This window comes from Cornus florida, unplaced genomic scaffold (genome assembly GCF_030987335.1).
Source record: "Cornus florida cultivar Cherokee Brave unplaced genomic scaffold, ASM3098733v1 CherokeeBrave_3.0.0_Hap2_Chr02, whole genome shotgun sequence".
In the NCBI taxonomy this organism is placed as follows: Eukaryota; Viridiplantae; Streptophyta; class Magnoliopsida; order Cornales; family Cornaceae; genus Cornus; species Cornus florida.
Window position 1 is genome coordinate 32,741,178 of NW_026775572.1, and position 16,438 is coordinate 32,757,615.

The following is a 16,438-nucleotide window of genomic DNA, read 5'->3' on the forward strand; positions in this document are numbered from 1 at the left end:
GTCAGCTTCCTCGGCATCTCCTGGGTCTTCGGCGGCATGACCTTTATCCGTCGAAGAGAATAACGGTTTGTGCTTGCAATGGAGCATGCTTTTTCCAATGGCGAGTCCATCTAGGCGATGGTTTCGGCGGCATGTAACTTCATGAAGAAAAGGTGGAAATGGGTTGAACATTGATTGTCGCCATTGGTGGTTTTTATGACAGTAAGGTGGCTTCGGTAGTTACTGTAACAGAAAATAGCCCGCGGTGGCATCGCTGACGAAAAACAAGCCGACTTTACACGATGAAGGAGGTCGTCGAACCAAGTTGGGTTGCATGTCGACGAAGGTGACGGCGTTGGATTACTCGTCTGTCATCTCAAAGCAGGTCTACCATATGTATAGGTGGTTGACGTTTTCTTTTCTCAGTTTCCTTGGAGATACCCTGTAAGCAGTAGCACTGGTTCCCCTCTTAGTCTCTAATGTCTTAGGCAGCATTGTTGATTCTTCCGATACGTTATACACAGAGCTCGCCCATGACACCACACTTTCACTCGAACTTTCTCTCTCTCTTTCTGGAAGCTTAGAAAAAAGCTACAAGTCAACTTCTCTCTCTGCAAGTGCTCTATAGCTACTATTGTGTTTCTGTTTTAGTGTGTAAATGAAACATTAATTGGTTGGAAGCTTCGATATGGCCTATGAACAAATGGCCATTGTAAAGAAATGATACACATTTCTCTTTCGATTAATAAATGGTTTTAGTTATCCATACATGAAAGGCAAAATTAGCCTTGATTGGTGGCCGAACACAAAAACTGGCCTAAATAAATACAACTCTACAAAAATTCGGTATGAACCCATTTTCATAGAGTTGGGGGGCAGTTGTTAACACCTAAAATATAATTCGAGGCAATCATGCCACGTGGTCAGAAATTATAAGGTCCGAATTTTGGGTCAACCCATGACCATCTGGGCGGAAGATTAATTTCTAATCATGGTGATCGGATTTAAGATTGAGAATTAAGAAGAGTGGAATTTTTAGGCCATTAAGACTGAGATGAGGTTTTGAGCTCATAACCGGCCATGATTGAGACTCTCGGTCTCATGGTCATGAGTTTTAAGCCAAAATCTTCTCAGTCACTATGGTCATGAACTTAGGCGAAAATCCTCTCAGTCTTCATGATCATGAGTCTTAGGCGAAAATCCTCTCAGTCTTCATGATCATGAGTTTTAGGCCAAAATCTTCTCAGTCACTATGATCATGAGAGTCTCAGTCTCATGGTCATAAGTTTAAGCCAAAACCTTCTCAGTCACTATGGTTATGACTTTCAGTCTCAATGGTCATGGTCATGAATTTTAGGCCAAAATCTTCTCAGTCACTATAGTTATGAGAGTCTCAGTCACTATGGTCATGAGTTTAGGCCAAAACCTTCTCAGTCACTATGGTTATGACTTTCGGTCTCAATGGTCATGGTCATGAGTTTTTAGTCAAAATCCTATCTGTCACTATGGTTATGAGAGTTTCAGTCTCATGGTCATGAGTTTAGGCCAAAATACTCTCAGTCACAACTTTCTCAATCACAACGGTCATGGTCATAAGACTCTCAGTCATAATGGTCACGATCCAAAATCTCTCCAAAGACTCATAACCAGCCATGATCAAGAGTCTCGACCGTTATTTCTCTCGGTCACAATGATCATAAGACTCTCGGTTATAATGGTCATAATCATAAATCTTAACCAAGATTTTAGTCACTATGGCCATGATCAAGACTCATGACCAAATATGGTCATCATCAGGGGTCTCGGGTCATAATCACTTGAAGAATCTTTGGGGTAATTTAAATGAAGATCGGTTGTGAATCCCAATGATTTAAGAACCCAACAAGTCAGGTCTAAAAACGTGAAAAGAGCTTGAAATAGAAAAGGACAACTTGACCATGTCAGAGGTCCAGAGATTCAGAAACCCATATGGAAGGTTCTCACCTACATCTGATGAAGAAAGTCAGATTTGTCAATAATCAGATGATGTCAAGCCAGTGTACAGATCGAACCAAGCATGACAGGTGCATAGAGCTAAAAATGGCTTGAAGACCAAAATCATCAAGCAAGAAGGAATATGCACCATCTAGTCAAAAATACTATGTCAGACATACTTGTATCTGCCTATAGAGGGATGTGCAAGTCAGTCAACCTGGCCAACTCAGCAAGGTGGTTAGGTAAAATCACTTTCAACTTACAACCAATCAATTTCTAGAGAAACGGTTGAAAGGGACAACACTAGATGGAGGCTTCTATAAATACCCACTCAAGGCTTACAAGGAGGGGGTCCAAGACCATTTCTAAAGTTCAACCTTTAGCATTCATATCACTTAGCACTTAGCTTTTATTTCATCAAGTTCAGTTTATCACTTAGCTTTTATTTCAGCAAGTTCAGCTTAGCACTATCAGTTTAGTACTTAGTTTATCTTTTAGCATTCAATACTTTAGTTTCCATTTCAATCAAGAGTTTGTAATTCATTCATCATTGTAATCAGTCAAGTTCAATGAAGAAAGGTTTGCAGAGTCAGGTATATTTATTGTTCAGTTTAAGTTGCTTCTAATTGATACTCATCTTAAATGTTTAAAGTCCTTTCTTAAAGGCAATAGCAACCTTAAGGAGAGGGTCATTCCTACTCTCCAACTTTCGCCTGAATCACCTTAGGTCGATGACCCGACCCGATAGGAATAGTTTGGCAAGAAATATTCGAGTCCATCAGGACTCTGGCACGCCCGCGTTCTAGGTCAGCCATTCATTGGCTAGCGACCTCAGACCACTTTGTGAGCCAAAAACCACTCTCGCCGAGTTCACCTTTGTTCCGGGCCGGATCATTGGCGCTCTGCCTGAAACTTTATCTTAGTTAAACAACCTACTGTTTCTCGTCGTCAGCAAGAATTTCATCTCCGGTGGGATTCCGGTGACTCTAGCTCAGCTTCGTGCTCTACGAACCCTCGATCTCAATTACAATTAAATCAATGGAAGTATTCCTCAGTCGGTCGCAGGTCTACTGGCGTTGTCAAACGTTATTCTCGGTCACAATCGTCTCTCCGGTTCCGTCCCGACGTTCGCGTCACAAACCCTAACCCACCTCGACCTCAAGCACAACGCACTCTTCGGTTCTCTCTCACCCACTTCACTCCCTCCTTCACTACAGTACCTTTCATTGTCTTGGAACCAATTAATCGGACTCGTGGATCGGCTCTTAACCCGGCTTAACCAGTTGAAGTATCTCTTCCTGAGCCTGAACCCGGTAACATTCCCTTTCATTGTCTTGGAAAAGATAAAGATGAGTTCATGGGTATTTGTTTTTTTTTCCTGGGTATATAGGTTATTTTAATACAAAATTAAGGGTTAAAATGTCTTTACAAATATAGTAAGGGCAAATGTGGTATTACATAATTAAAAATAGCTGATGTCATCAAAAATTATCATTGACCGGCGTTGACTTTCACCGGGTGCTAAGTGTTACGATGGAGCAAACCTTGAGTCTAACCTTAGGAGAGGTAAATGAAATTATCCCTAAATATATATAATAGTTATTGTATACGAGAGACTTATAGAAGATATATATATATTATTTTATATATGGTCCATATGGATATCTATGGAGAAGCAGTTTTCATGGCTTCAAACGACCGTAGTGTAGTGCATGTCAAGTTTCAACCATTGAAATATAGGGTCGAGGTGGGGACAAGACATGCATTGAAGTTATTGTAATAAATATATATAATAGTTATTGTATGGTCCATATGGAGAAGTATAGTACTAAAACTCTTGGAATAACTTGCTGGAAGGAAGCAAAGCTAAAGCATGAGAGAGAGAGAGAGGGAGAGAGAGGTGATAACTAATAACACAGCTAGTTGGTTGCTAAGATGTGAATGGGGTCAGAAGTGAAAAATAAATAAATAAATAAATATATATATATATATATATATATATATATATATATATATATATATCAGTGTGTATATGTAAAGGCTATCCTTAATTATTCCCTATTGTATTTTAAGTGAGCAGCTTTTACTTAAAGAGGGGAAGTGGGGACCGTGGGGTGATGTTGTCCTATATAAAGTACGGTTGCAAAGTTGGTCACGATTCGAATACGTGAGATAAGCGGATTTGAATCGTAAACAAGTCAATCTGATTAATCCGTTTAATTAATTATATCATGTTAAGTTTGAGAGATTGAACCCATTTAACTAAATATTTTATAGTCGTGTTATTTAGATCTAATTACTATGAATAATTAAGTCATTTCAATATATCCTAACAAAAATATACACAAACTCCTTGGCTGTTATTTCCTTTCGGTTTGATTCATGCTTTATGACTTCCAAGTGAATAGAATTGCTTAAAAATTTGTATTCAGTTAGCTTGTGTATAGGGGTGTTTAATGTTTTTCTTCTTTATTTTAAATATTTAGATTTTCTAATAAATATCTAAACTTTGTATTTTAATTTATTATTTTATTATTTAGTAACCAACAAGCCAGTGACCTACTTTTACTAAGTCTCTACTTCTAAAAGAGAGGTCAATGGTTCGAGTCTCATTGGAGGCATGTGTGTGTGAGTACCAACTAAAAAAAAAATACATACTATTAGTAATTTGGTTAGATTGAATCTACTCTTTTTAAGTGTTTATTGTTTTTCAGTAGTTATTGTAATATGAAAAGTTAATGGCGGACATGAAACCAAAGTATTTACCCAAAAAAAGAAACCAAATTGCCTTACATTAATCAATATGTTATCCTTTTGAGGACTCAAATGGATTATTATATTCATCTGAGAAAAAATTGTTAAACTCATAAAATATGACTCTAAATAAATAATAATAAGGGTTAATTACACTCACACCTCCTGAGATTTGTTTTATTGAAATTAATCTCTTTTTGAACACTCACACCTCCTATAAAAATTACAATCAAACAGTCCCTAAAAAGGTGGGAAAAGATTTTATTGCCCTTCAATAAAATAATAATTCTTAATCTAAAATTTCATAGTACTTAAATGACTAAAAAACCCCTCAACATTATTAACCACATTTTTGGCACACTTGTCCTCACCCTCACCCTCACCCTCACCCACCACCACCGCCCCAAAAACTGTCCAGTTTTTCCATTCTGTGATTTCAAATTTTCAATGATATATTTATTGTATATGTGTGTATATATGTATATATTCATTAAAACCCACCATTGTCAGGAATTAAATCCACCATTGAAACCATATACTGAAAAAAAAAAAAAACTCTATATATAGATGTGTTACATTGAACTAATATATATATGTATGTATATATATTGGTCAATTTAATCCGAACCAGTGACCTTAAAATCAAGCGCTTATTTAACCATGAAGATATATATATATATATATATATATATATATATATATATATATATATATATTCAATGGCAAGTAACACTGCAATCACCGTAACCCCACCATGACAGCCTTATGCAACAACCATAGATTTTGTTTCACTATCTGAAGAGCAGAGCCCCAAAAGCTCAATTCTTATGCGATCAATACGTCAAACTACTTCTATTAACAATAACAATGGTAGAGGAGGGATGGTGAAGGACTGTTTGACAGGTCTACGTCGCATCGTCGAATGATTATTCCTGAGGTGTATCGCCTGTTACAAGAACAAGTGAAGAAGAGTCAATTTTGGATGGCGGTCCTCCTCTTAAACCCACCGTCACTAGCCACGGCTATCTCCCACCCCTCTCTCTCACCACAGACCGGCATCTATTGGGCAGGAATTCTTGACCTATAACTGAGAATTAATTGAAAATAAAATCGAAATAAAAGCCCAGTTTGAAAAAGGAGGTTTTTGCTGGTTGTTTGTGTGTGTATATGAGAGAATGAAAAGAGAAGAGAGAGGGAAAATACTCGGTGCAGTCCTAACTAACTAAGAGACGGTTATGGTGGTGAGCGGTGGTCAGATGTGGTGGCTGTTGTTGGGGTGGTGGTGGTAAGAGGTGGAGAACACACAGAACATAGAGGGAAGAAGATAAAGAAAAAAAGGTTAAATTAGTAATTTTAACATTTCAATGGGTCAATTCACAAGATAAGGGTATTTTAGTCCTCTTATTATATGCTAGAGTGCTAAGGTGCTTTTGTCGAAACAAAACGGGGATGTTATTGTTAAAAAAGAAGCTAACTTTTCTCTTTATGTCAATAAGACAAATCTGGTGTGAATATAATTAACCCTAATAATAATGATAATGATTTGTGTGAAATGTATACACATTATTGATTTTCAAAGAGTAAGTGAACAATTCTTTAGGTAATATATTTGTAAGTAATTATTTTTATTATTTTATATATGTAAGTAATTATTTTTTTTTTTTTTTCTTTTTCATTGACAAAAATCGAACATTAATTTTTCTCACCATCCACTTTAGGCCCGAGGACCCATTTTTTTTTCCGACTCGAAGAACTGAAATTGTCTCCACAAATGTTAAAATATATATATATATATATATATATATATATATATATATATTATCTCATTAACATATTGTAATAAATTTCCATAAGAATTAGCATGACAATATTTTCGGAGACTCGGGAGAGAAACCCAAAGACGTTTATATATTAAATTTAATAATACACCCTCTGGTATTAATTTATACACAATTAATTTGCTCTGATATTTGTAAATCAAATGTATATATAAATAAAAATAATAATAAGAAATCACATTCCGAGGTGATTCCTTTAGGGCCCTTATTACTAAAAGGAACTAATTTTTACTTTTCTGCTCTTTAAAAAAAAGATTTAATAAAAGGGCAAGCACAAATTCTCAAACGGTTCTTCAATGGTATTAAAATACTAAATTTATCCAAAAAAATAAAATAAAATAAACTCTCACAAACAAAGTCATAATTTCCCAATCAAATGATTGCAAAAGAGTAAGCAAAATTGTAAGAACAATGCCACAGGAAATCCTAACATAAACTGAACTACAGACGACACAATAAGAGAGTTTCTTGGATAAAGAAGCTCGTCTCATCAATCCTCCTCTTCGCCCTCGTTCTCAGCAATGTTGAAGTACCTCACTTCATAAACATTTCGGTCTTTGTTGGAAGCAATCACCCGAAGCCAATCCCTCACATTGTGTTTCTTTAGGTATTTCTTGGTCAAGTACTTCAACTACCCAAACCACAAGCCAACATTCATATGAAATTACACCCACAAATTACACCTATCCATTTTGTTCTGATAAAGCAAACATCCTTAAGATATTCTGTCTATTTTCTTCCTATTTATCTTTTGTTTCTGACAAACAGCTTATGGTTTTAAAAAAATACACAATTGGACACCCTGGACACCGATGGGACACGTTAGAGGACTTTTCTTGTTTAAATAGAGAGGAAGAAGATGAAGAGGGGGCCAAACCATTGTGGAGAAGATTGGATTGATAGTTATGTGGGTATCATATATATCCAAATTGATTTTATGCGTGTATAAATACACACATATATCCAAATCATATGTATATATCCATTCAAAGAGATAAAAAAATTATGAAAATTGGGAAGAGATGGAAGGGATGAGAGATGGTCGGCCAGAAGAGAGGGAGCAGAGAGACGTTTAGGGGATTAGAGAGAAGACAACTTGTTTCAAAAGAAATATGGGCTGGCTTAATTTAAATGGGTTGTGTTTATCATATATATAAGAAATTGAGCGAAAGGTATATTACTATTTTACTGTCCGTGTCTCTGTCCTATTTTATTGAAATTTACTGTATCGCTGTGTTGTGTCTGTGCTTAAGCCATGAATCACACAAAAAAGAATTCCTAAAACAGTGGGGGGACATTTCAACAACAATGCAATTCAGATTCTAAAACTTAATAAAATACGGGCAAGAATTGTTAAGATCTATCCCTTAATTAAAAAACCATCCACAAAATTTCAGTGCCGTGCAGTCTGGCATGCTTCTGCTGCACAATATATTTTTTTGTATACTAAGCTCCCAAATTCAAAGGATAGTATCAGACTCGCCACAAGCAATATAACAGACCACCAAGTGAATGGGGAAGATGTATATATAACTCCTGCCAGTATACATATACAGGGACAAAATAATCTACAAAAAGATCTTTATATAAGAGAAATGTTCCGAAGGAAGAGTAATTAGAAAAGAAATAGAACTTACTTTAAATGGAAATTGAAAGGAAAACTTTTGAAAAAATAACATTAAGAAATAAACTTTCTAAATATATTATACTATAGCTGTCAAAACTTGATTGCATGTAAGAATTTACAGCATACAATATACCATACATATACATAATACTTTATAATAGCTGATATACGTTACAGCTTTATATTGACATTATAATATCATTAAATGCTTCACGTATATACTAACTAAAATAATGCTTTCTATATACGATGCACAAGATAACACGACAGAAGAAAAGCTTAAGAACATATGACAGTAAATTAACAGTCAAATTCATACATCACATGCATATAAATTATGCATTGAGGATTAGCCTTCTCATTTCAAAATTTTGTAGAGAGAATAAAAATTCTACATTGTAGTCGAGTCATGAACATGATGGCTGCCATCATGAAACCATTACAAACCTATACACACAGGCACTACAATGTGGTTTAACAACACACGTCCTTTAAAAGGGAAAAAGGTCCACAGAAGAGAGGAGGAGGGAGGGGGGAGGAACCCAAGTCCTCTCCAGTGTAACGTGCAGTGCCATTCATTGGAGAGGATTCTCTATCTCTGAAAAAGTAGGTTTTTTTAATGCTTTATGTATAATCCTATATTTTGCATAAATCACTTATAAAGTTTTTATAACACTTTATAATACATTTAAGAATTATATAAAATTGTGCAACCAGCTTATACAAATATTTGTATACTGTGTAATTTGTTTATATAAAATTATATGCAAGTCTTATTCATATGTATATATAACCTGTATCTGTATGACTTATGCTTGTCTAGATATGATTAGTGTGACGGATTATGAGAGACTTATGTAATAACATGTTGCCTACGATGGCATTGTGAGGATGGTCGGACAATTGATATACCATATAATGGAGACTTCAATTCTGAACAACTCCTAATTGGAGGGCAAGTAATACTGTAATAGTATTTTCTTTTTCTTCTTTTTTTTGATAAGTAATAGTATTTTCTTTTTATTTGATTATTAATTGATTATAATCATTATCACACCCAAGTTCTCACCAAAACAATGGTTTTTTTTTTTTTTTTTAAAGTAAAGAAGCAAAACAATGGGTTATGGATCCAAAAGTTCAGGATGTTATCTAAGCAAAGAGATCAGAACAATATGAAAGGAAAACCAGAGTTTAATTAGCATCAAACATATTATATGATAGCTCATTGAAATTATTTTCCTTAAAACACTCTTAGATCAGTACTGCTAGGATCTGTGAAGCAAAACTTTTATATTTTCGGGTTATGGCATTGAAAAAACTCAAAATGGCAAAACTTATCTAGCATTGAAGACTTTTGAAAGAGTAATCTTCTATTACCAGGTCTTTATCGATAGGCTTGGAAAGATATTCAATGCATATTGTCCCAAGGGTTACTTGTGAAGATTTTTTATTAAATGTTTCTAACTATCTATCCAATGGAAATATACACTATGGAATTCTACAAACAGAGAATTATGTAACAATATAGGAAATCATTTCTCAAAAAAAAATTAGGTGTAGCACCCATAGGTGACGTGCCAATCAAACAAAGAAGGCCACTTGTGATAGAAGGCAAGAGACGGAGAGAACGGCCAAAAATAACAAGTGATGAGGTCATTAAAAATAATATTAAAAAGTTAAATATGGTAGGTTAATTGGCATATAATAAAAAAGTTTGAAGAGAGAGCCGACATGGATGATGGATGATGGATGATGATATTTACTTATCAAAAAAATGATGGATGGTGATATTCCAAAATTTCAGGCAAGCGTTGGGTTTTCAAAAAACCAGGATTCATGGCGCGAACCAGGACAACCAGGATTCATGGTGCGACACTCATGGGGCGACAACCAGGATTCATGGCGCGACACTATGAACCAAGATTCATGGCACGACACTTTGAACCAGGATTCATGGTGTGAGGTTCCATTCATCTCAAGTTCTCAACAGAACTCCCACTCTGAAACTTGATGAATACTTACCATCATTTAATATTGGAGAATAAAATCTTCCTACAGAACCTACACAAAAAATCTTTATTTCTTTTTCCAAAACATTAAGATGGTAAAAAACATATATATTCCATCCGAAAAATCAGAGTTTGATTATTGTCATTCCCTCTATCCTTCCCATTATAATACTTACACCACTATTGTGCTATTACATCGTATATGCCCACAAAAGGTAATTGCAGCAAATCAAACCAGTTCTCTTTTTACATTGCACCGATTGGTTACCTAGCCAGCAAAACTATACCAATAAGAGAACTATAGGTACGCCACAGAGAATCAAATATATCCACCGAATTTAAAAATTAAAAGTGGAAACCACAACATAATGTCAAACCCATCTCACAATTCTTTTATACATCCTAACAAAAATAAAATATTTTCTAATAAGTAACACAAACAAAAATTACTCGTCCACAACATAATAAAGCAGTCTTTGAACAAAACCCAATTACAGAAACTCCATAGAATCAAACCACATGCACACATGCACACAAAACTGCACATAAATATATGTTGATATTTGTGGCTCAATTATGATGTTAGCTCTTGCATCACCCATTTACTTCATTCCTTGCATCATCAATTTTGGCCTCCAAGTATTGTGGTCACCAAGTCCAGCCCATTGCGTGGTCACCAAGTATACAAACAGTGTGAAGATATATTGGCTATAAATAGCCTAACCCATGGCATCCAAGGATCATCCAAAAATTTGAGAGTGCATTTGCTTGTAGATGCAAAGCTAAGTGTGAGATTTTGGGTGTATTTAGGTTTTGGGTGTGAGCCACTTAAGTATTGTATCTCTTCATTTCCATAATGAAATATTGTTCTGTCTTCTCCCCGTGGATGTAGGCACAGCCGAACCACGTAAATCCTTGTCTCTTTGTGTGTGCACTATTTTATTTTTCTTATCATTTATTTTTCTCTTATTTTCATAAACTCCTATTCGATCATTATTTTCATAACAAACTGGTATCAAAGCTCGGGTTCGTGTATTGTGTACAGATACTGTTCACACATACGGTACTGTTCACAGATATTTTTTCGGGTACTATTCACAAATACGGTACTATTCACCGATGAATTTTTGGAAGAGTTTTTTGAGATGTCGACCAGATATGAGATTGAGAAATTTGATGGCAAGATTAGTTTTAGTCTTTGGCGCATCAAGATGCAGGCCCTGCTGACTCAACAAGGTCTAAAGAAGGTGTTGTTTGGGAATGACAAGTTGCCAGAAACTATGTCCAATGAAGACAAGGATGAGATCGATAAAAAGGTGCGCCATGCGATTCTCCTTAATTTAGCCGATAAGGTGCTGCGTGAAGTTATTGATGAAGACATGGCGACAAAGTTGTGGCTGAAATTGGAGAGTCTGTACATGACGAAGTCTCTCACCAACAGACTTTACCTGAAACAGAGACTACACCCTTCGTATGAAGGAAGGTATGCCTCTTAAGAAACATGTTGATAATTTCAATTCTACAATTACGGATTTGAAAAATACTGATATTAAAATTGATGAAGAAGATCAAACCCTTATTTTGTTGTGTTCTTTGCCTCCTTCCTATGAGCATTTTGTTACCACATTGCTATATGGAAAAGACACCATTAGTATGGAGGATGTTAAATCCTCACTGAACTCTCAAGAGTTGAGAAAAAAGGTGTCTGGAAATAATGGAGATGAACAGGCTGAGGGTCTGGTTGTGAGGGGAAGAAGTGAGAAAAAAGGTTCTGGTAGTAGGGGCAAATCGAGATCTAAATCTAGATCTCATAAAGATACTGAATGTTATTATTGTCACCAAAAAGGGCTCATTAAGTGGAATTGTCCAAAATTGAAAAATAAGAAGAAAGATAAAAAGGATAAAAAGGAGTCTAAGGATAAATCCACTAGTAATTCTTCTGATGTTACTAGGGTTGCTGAGGAATGTTCCTCAGATGTCGAAAATGTTCTTTCAATTTCAGTCAGTGATTGTCACTCTAGTAGTGAATGGGTTCTTGATTCTGGTTGTTCCTATCATATGTGTCCCAATAGGGACTGGTTTTCCACTTGCCGTTCTATTGATGGTGGTACTATCTTAATGGGGAATGACAATCCCTGTAAGACTGTTGGCATTGACACAATCCAAATCAAAATGCATGATGGTATTGTTAGAACTTTAACTGATGTTCAGCATGTTCCAGATTTGAAAGAGAATTTGATTTCTCTTGGTACTCGTGACTCTAATGGTTACAAGTTTTCAGCTGAAGGTGGAGTTTTGAGAGTTTCTAAAGGTGCTCTTACTATGCTTAAGGGAAAATAGAGAAAAGGCCTCTATTTTTTGCAGGGTAGTACTGTGATAGGCGTTGCTTTAGTATCTTCTTCAATTGATCAACATTCAAGAAAACTACCCATTTATGGCATATGCGTTTAAGGCATATGAGTGAGAGGGGTTTGATAGAATTGAGCAAACGAGTTTTGCTAGGTGGACAGAAGACAGGAAAGCTGGACTTTTGCGAGCATTGTGTCTTTGGCAAGCAGAAAAGACTCAAGTTCAATACAGCTGTTCACAGGACAAAGGGCACTGTTGATTACATTCATTCAGATCTTTGGGGTCCTTCTAGAGTTCCCTCTCTTGGTGATTCTCGATATATGTTGACTTTCATTGATGACTTCTCCAGAAAAGTCTGGATCTATATCTTGAAGCAAAAATATGAAGTGTTCCTTAAATTTAAGTAGTGGAAGGCCATGATTGAAAAGCAGACCGGAAAGAAAATCAAGCGTCTCAGAACAGATAACGGTTTAGAATTTTGCTCAGGAGAGTTTGACGATTTCTGCAGAAATGAAGGCATTGTCAGACACCATACAGTTCGAAAGACTCCACAACAGAATGGTGTAGCAGAACACATGAATAAAACTCTCTTGGAAAGAGCTCATTGTATGCTTTTCAATGCTGGGTTGTCTAAAGGATTTTGGGCTGAAGCAGTCAACACAGCTTGCTATTTGGTGAACAGGTCACCATCAACTGCTATTGAGTGCAAAACACCTGAAAAGGTATGGTCTGGTACTCCTGTTGATTATTCTAATTTAAGTATTTTTGGATGTCTTGCTTATGCTCATGTTAATGAAGGTAAACTTGAGCCTAGAGCCACGAAATGTATTTTTATTGGCTATGCATCCGGGATAAAGGGATACAGGTTGTGGTGTCCTGATCCTAAGTCACGTAAGTTTATTACCAGCACAAATGTTACTTTTGATGAGTTTGCTTTACTTCACCCAAGAAATGAGTCTTTTGTTACAGGTAAATCTCAGGGTGTGAAGCAGCAGGTGGAGCATGACTTTGAAGCTCCAGAGAAACAAGTCAACACTCCAATTCAATCCGATGTTGAAGGGGTACAGGATGATCAAGTACCAGATGAGCAACAATACAGTATTGCTACAGGGAGATAGAAAAGGCAGATTAAACCTCCTAAGAGGTATGCTTATGCAAATTTAGTTGCTTAGGCTTTGCATGTGGCAGAAAATATTGAAGATAAAGAGCCTTCCGCCTACCAAGAAGCTGTTACAGGAAATGAATCTGCTAAGTGGACTGTTGCTATGACTGAGAAGATCGAATCTCTTCACAAGAATCAGACATGGGAGTTAGTGAAACCTCCTAAAGGCCAGAAGATTGTTGGTTGCAAATGGGTCTTCAAGAAAAAGGAAGGAACTCCAGGTGTTAAAGATGCAAGGTACAAAGCACGTTTGGTGGCAAAAGGTTATAATCAGAGAGAAGGTGTGGATTTCAATGAAGTTTTCTCACCAGTCGTGAAACACACCTCTATCCGCGTGTTGCTTGCCATGGTTGCTCAATTTGACTTGGATCTTGAGCAACTTGATGTCAAAACAGCTTTTCTACATGGTGAGCTTGAAGAAGAAATTTATATGCATGAGCCAAAGGGGTTTGTTGTTCAGGGAAAAAAAGACCATGTTTGTTTGTTGAAGAAATCCTTATATGGATTAAAGCAACCTCCAAGGCAGTGGTACAAGAGGTTCGACACTTTTATGGTTGGACATGGCTATTTGAGAAGTAGCTATGACAGTTGTGTCTACTATCGGAAGCTCTCAAATGGTTCTTTTGTATACTTCTTGTTATATGTTGATGACATGCTTATTACTGCAAAAGACATGTCAAAAATTAACAAGTTAAAATCTCAATTGAATACTGAATTTGAGATCAAAGATCTCGGTGCAGTGAAGAAGATTTTGGGCATGGAAATTCAGAGGGATCGTCAAGTTGGCAGATTGAGTTTGTCACAGAAGAGTTATATTGAGAAAGTACTTGAGCTGTTCAACATACAGAATTCCAAGCCTGTGAGCACACCACTTGCTGCTCATTTTCTTCTTTCTACAGCTTTATCACCGTAGTCCGAAGAGGCGAAGGAGCACATGTCATGTATTCCTTATGCTAGTGCAGTTGGTAGCTTGATGTATGCAATGGTTTACACTCGCCCTGATATTTCACATGCAGTCAGTGTAGTTAGCAGATATATGGATAATCCAGGAAAAGAGCATTGGCTAACCGTGAAGTGGATTATTCGGTATTTGAAAGGTACTGCAGATATTGGCTTAGTTTATCAGAAGAGCAGTGATGATTTTAGCAGTGTTGTTGGTTTTGTGGACTCTGACTACACTGGTGATTTAGACAGAAGATCTCTGACAGGATACGTCTTTACTCTCTCAGGTTGTGCAGTTAGTTGAAAAGCAACTTGTCAATCCACAGTTGCTCTCTCTACTACATAAGTAGAATATATGGCGGCCACTGAAACAGTGAAGGAAGCCATTTGGTTGAGAGGTTTGGTTAGTGTTTTGGGTTTGCAGCAGATCTCAACTGTTATTTATTGTGACAGTCAGAGTGCGATATATTTGACCAAAAATCAAATGTATCACGAGAGAACCAAACACATTGATGTCAGATATCATTTTATTCGGGGTGTCATATCAGAAGGAATTACTACATTGAAGAAAATTGGCACAGCTGAAAATCCGGCGGATATGATGACAAAGTCTATTCCGGCTCCAAGTTCAAGCATTGCTTGGACTTGGTTAGTATTCTCAAATGTTAAAATTGCCCTTAGGGGCTTAGTGGAGAAGACAGTTTATTTTGCAGAGATATAGTGACTCATTGAATTTTCGTCAAGATGGAGATTTGTTGATATTTGTGGCTCAATTCTGATGTTAGCTCTTGCATCACCCATTTACTTCATTCCTTGCATCATCAATTTTGGCCTCCAAGTATTATGATCAACAAGCCAGCCCATTGCGTGGTCACCAAGTATACAAACGGTGTGAAGATATGTTGGCTATAAATAGCCTAGCCCATGGCATCCAAGGATCATCCAAAAATTTGAGAGTGAATTTGTTTATAGATGTAAAGCAAAGTGTGTGAGATTTTGGGTGTATTTGGGTTTTGGGTGTAAGCCACTTAAGTATTGTATTTCCTTATTTTCATAGCGAAATATTGTTCTGTCTTTTTCCCGTGAATGCAAGTACAATCGAACCACGGAAATCCTTGTCTCTTTGTATCTGTGCACTATTTTATTTTTTTGTCATTTATTTTTCTCTTGTTTTCGTAAATTCCTATTCGATCCTTATTTTCATAATAATATAGGGAGATGATAAAGTTACCTTTTGGAGAAGCGGCTGTCAGAATTGACGGTGATCTTGTTCTTCTCTCTGCTGACGGTGACGGAATCGCCGAGAGCTTCAGCTTTGCCGCCGACCTTGATCCTCTCCTAGAGGAACTTCTCCAATGAAGCAATGTCCAAGAATTAGCATAAGCCTAGTTAGAACTTAAATCAAAGCCCGACAACAAAATAAAGCAAATTAAACTTCGTTCAAAACAAAAAGCGGAGGAACAAAATAACATAATGATCCATGGGATAATCCAATTCAATCCCTGTAAACAAACTTGATACATATCTGGAACGAAACAGTTATTTAAACTATTAAATTAGCAATTGGCCAAAATTTAACCATAGAAGCAATCAGAGCTATTATCTGATTATGTGAATAAAAATAGCAGCAATTGGAAAGTTTCAGGGTGGGTGTTAGAGAGAGACCTACCTGGAACGAAAAAATGGATAGCAATCTATAATCGCAATGAGAGAGAGAGAGTGAGATTGGTTCGATCTGTAGTCACGCTACTCGTACCACGAGCACCGTCTTCTTCTGTGGGTGCGATGAGAGAGATGGAGTGAG

At 36.5% G+C, this 16,438-nt stretch overlaps 2 pseudogenes; one reads left to right on the forward strand and one right to left on the reverse strand.

The window, feature by feature from the left end:
- Positions 1-5,794, forward strand: part of LOC132296002 (leucine-rich repeat receptor protein kinase MSP1-like) — a 60,291-nt pseudogene extending 54,497 nt beyond the window's left edge.
- A 1,062-nt stretch (positions 5,795-6,856) lies between these two features.
- On the reverse strand, positions 6,857-16,008 carry LOC132296003 (large ribosomal subunit protein eL22z-like; annotated as a pseudogene).
- Positions 16,009-16,438: the final 430 nt, after the last annotated feature.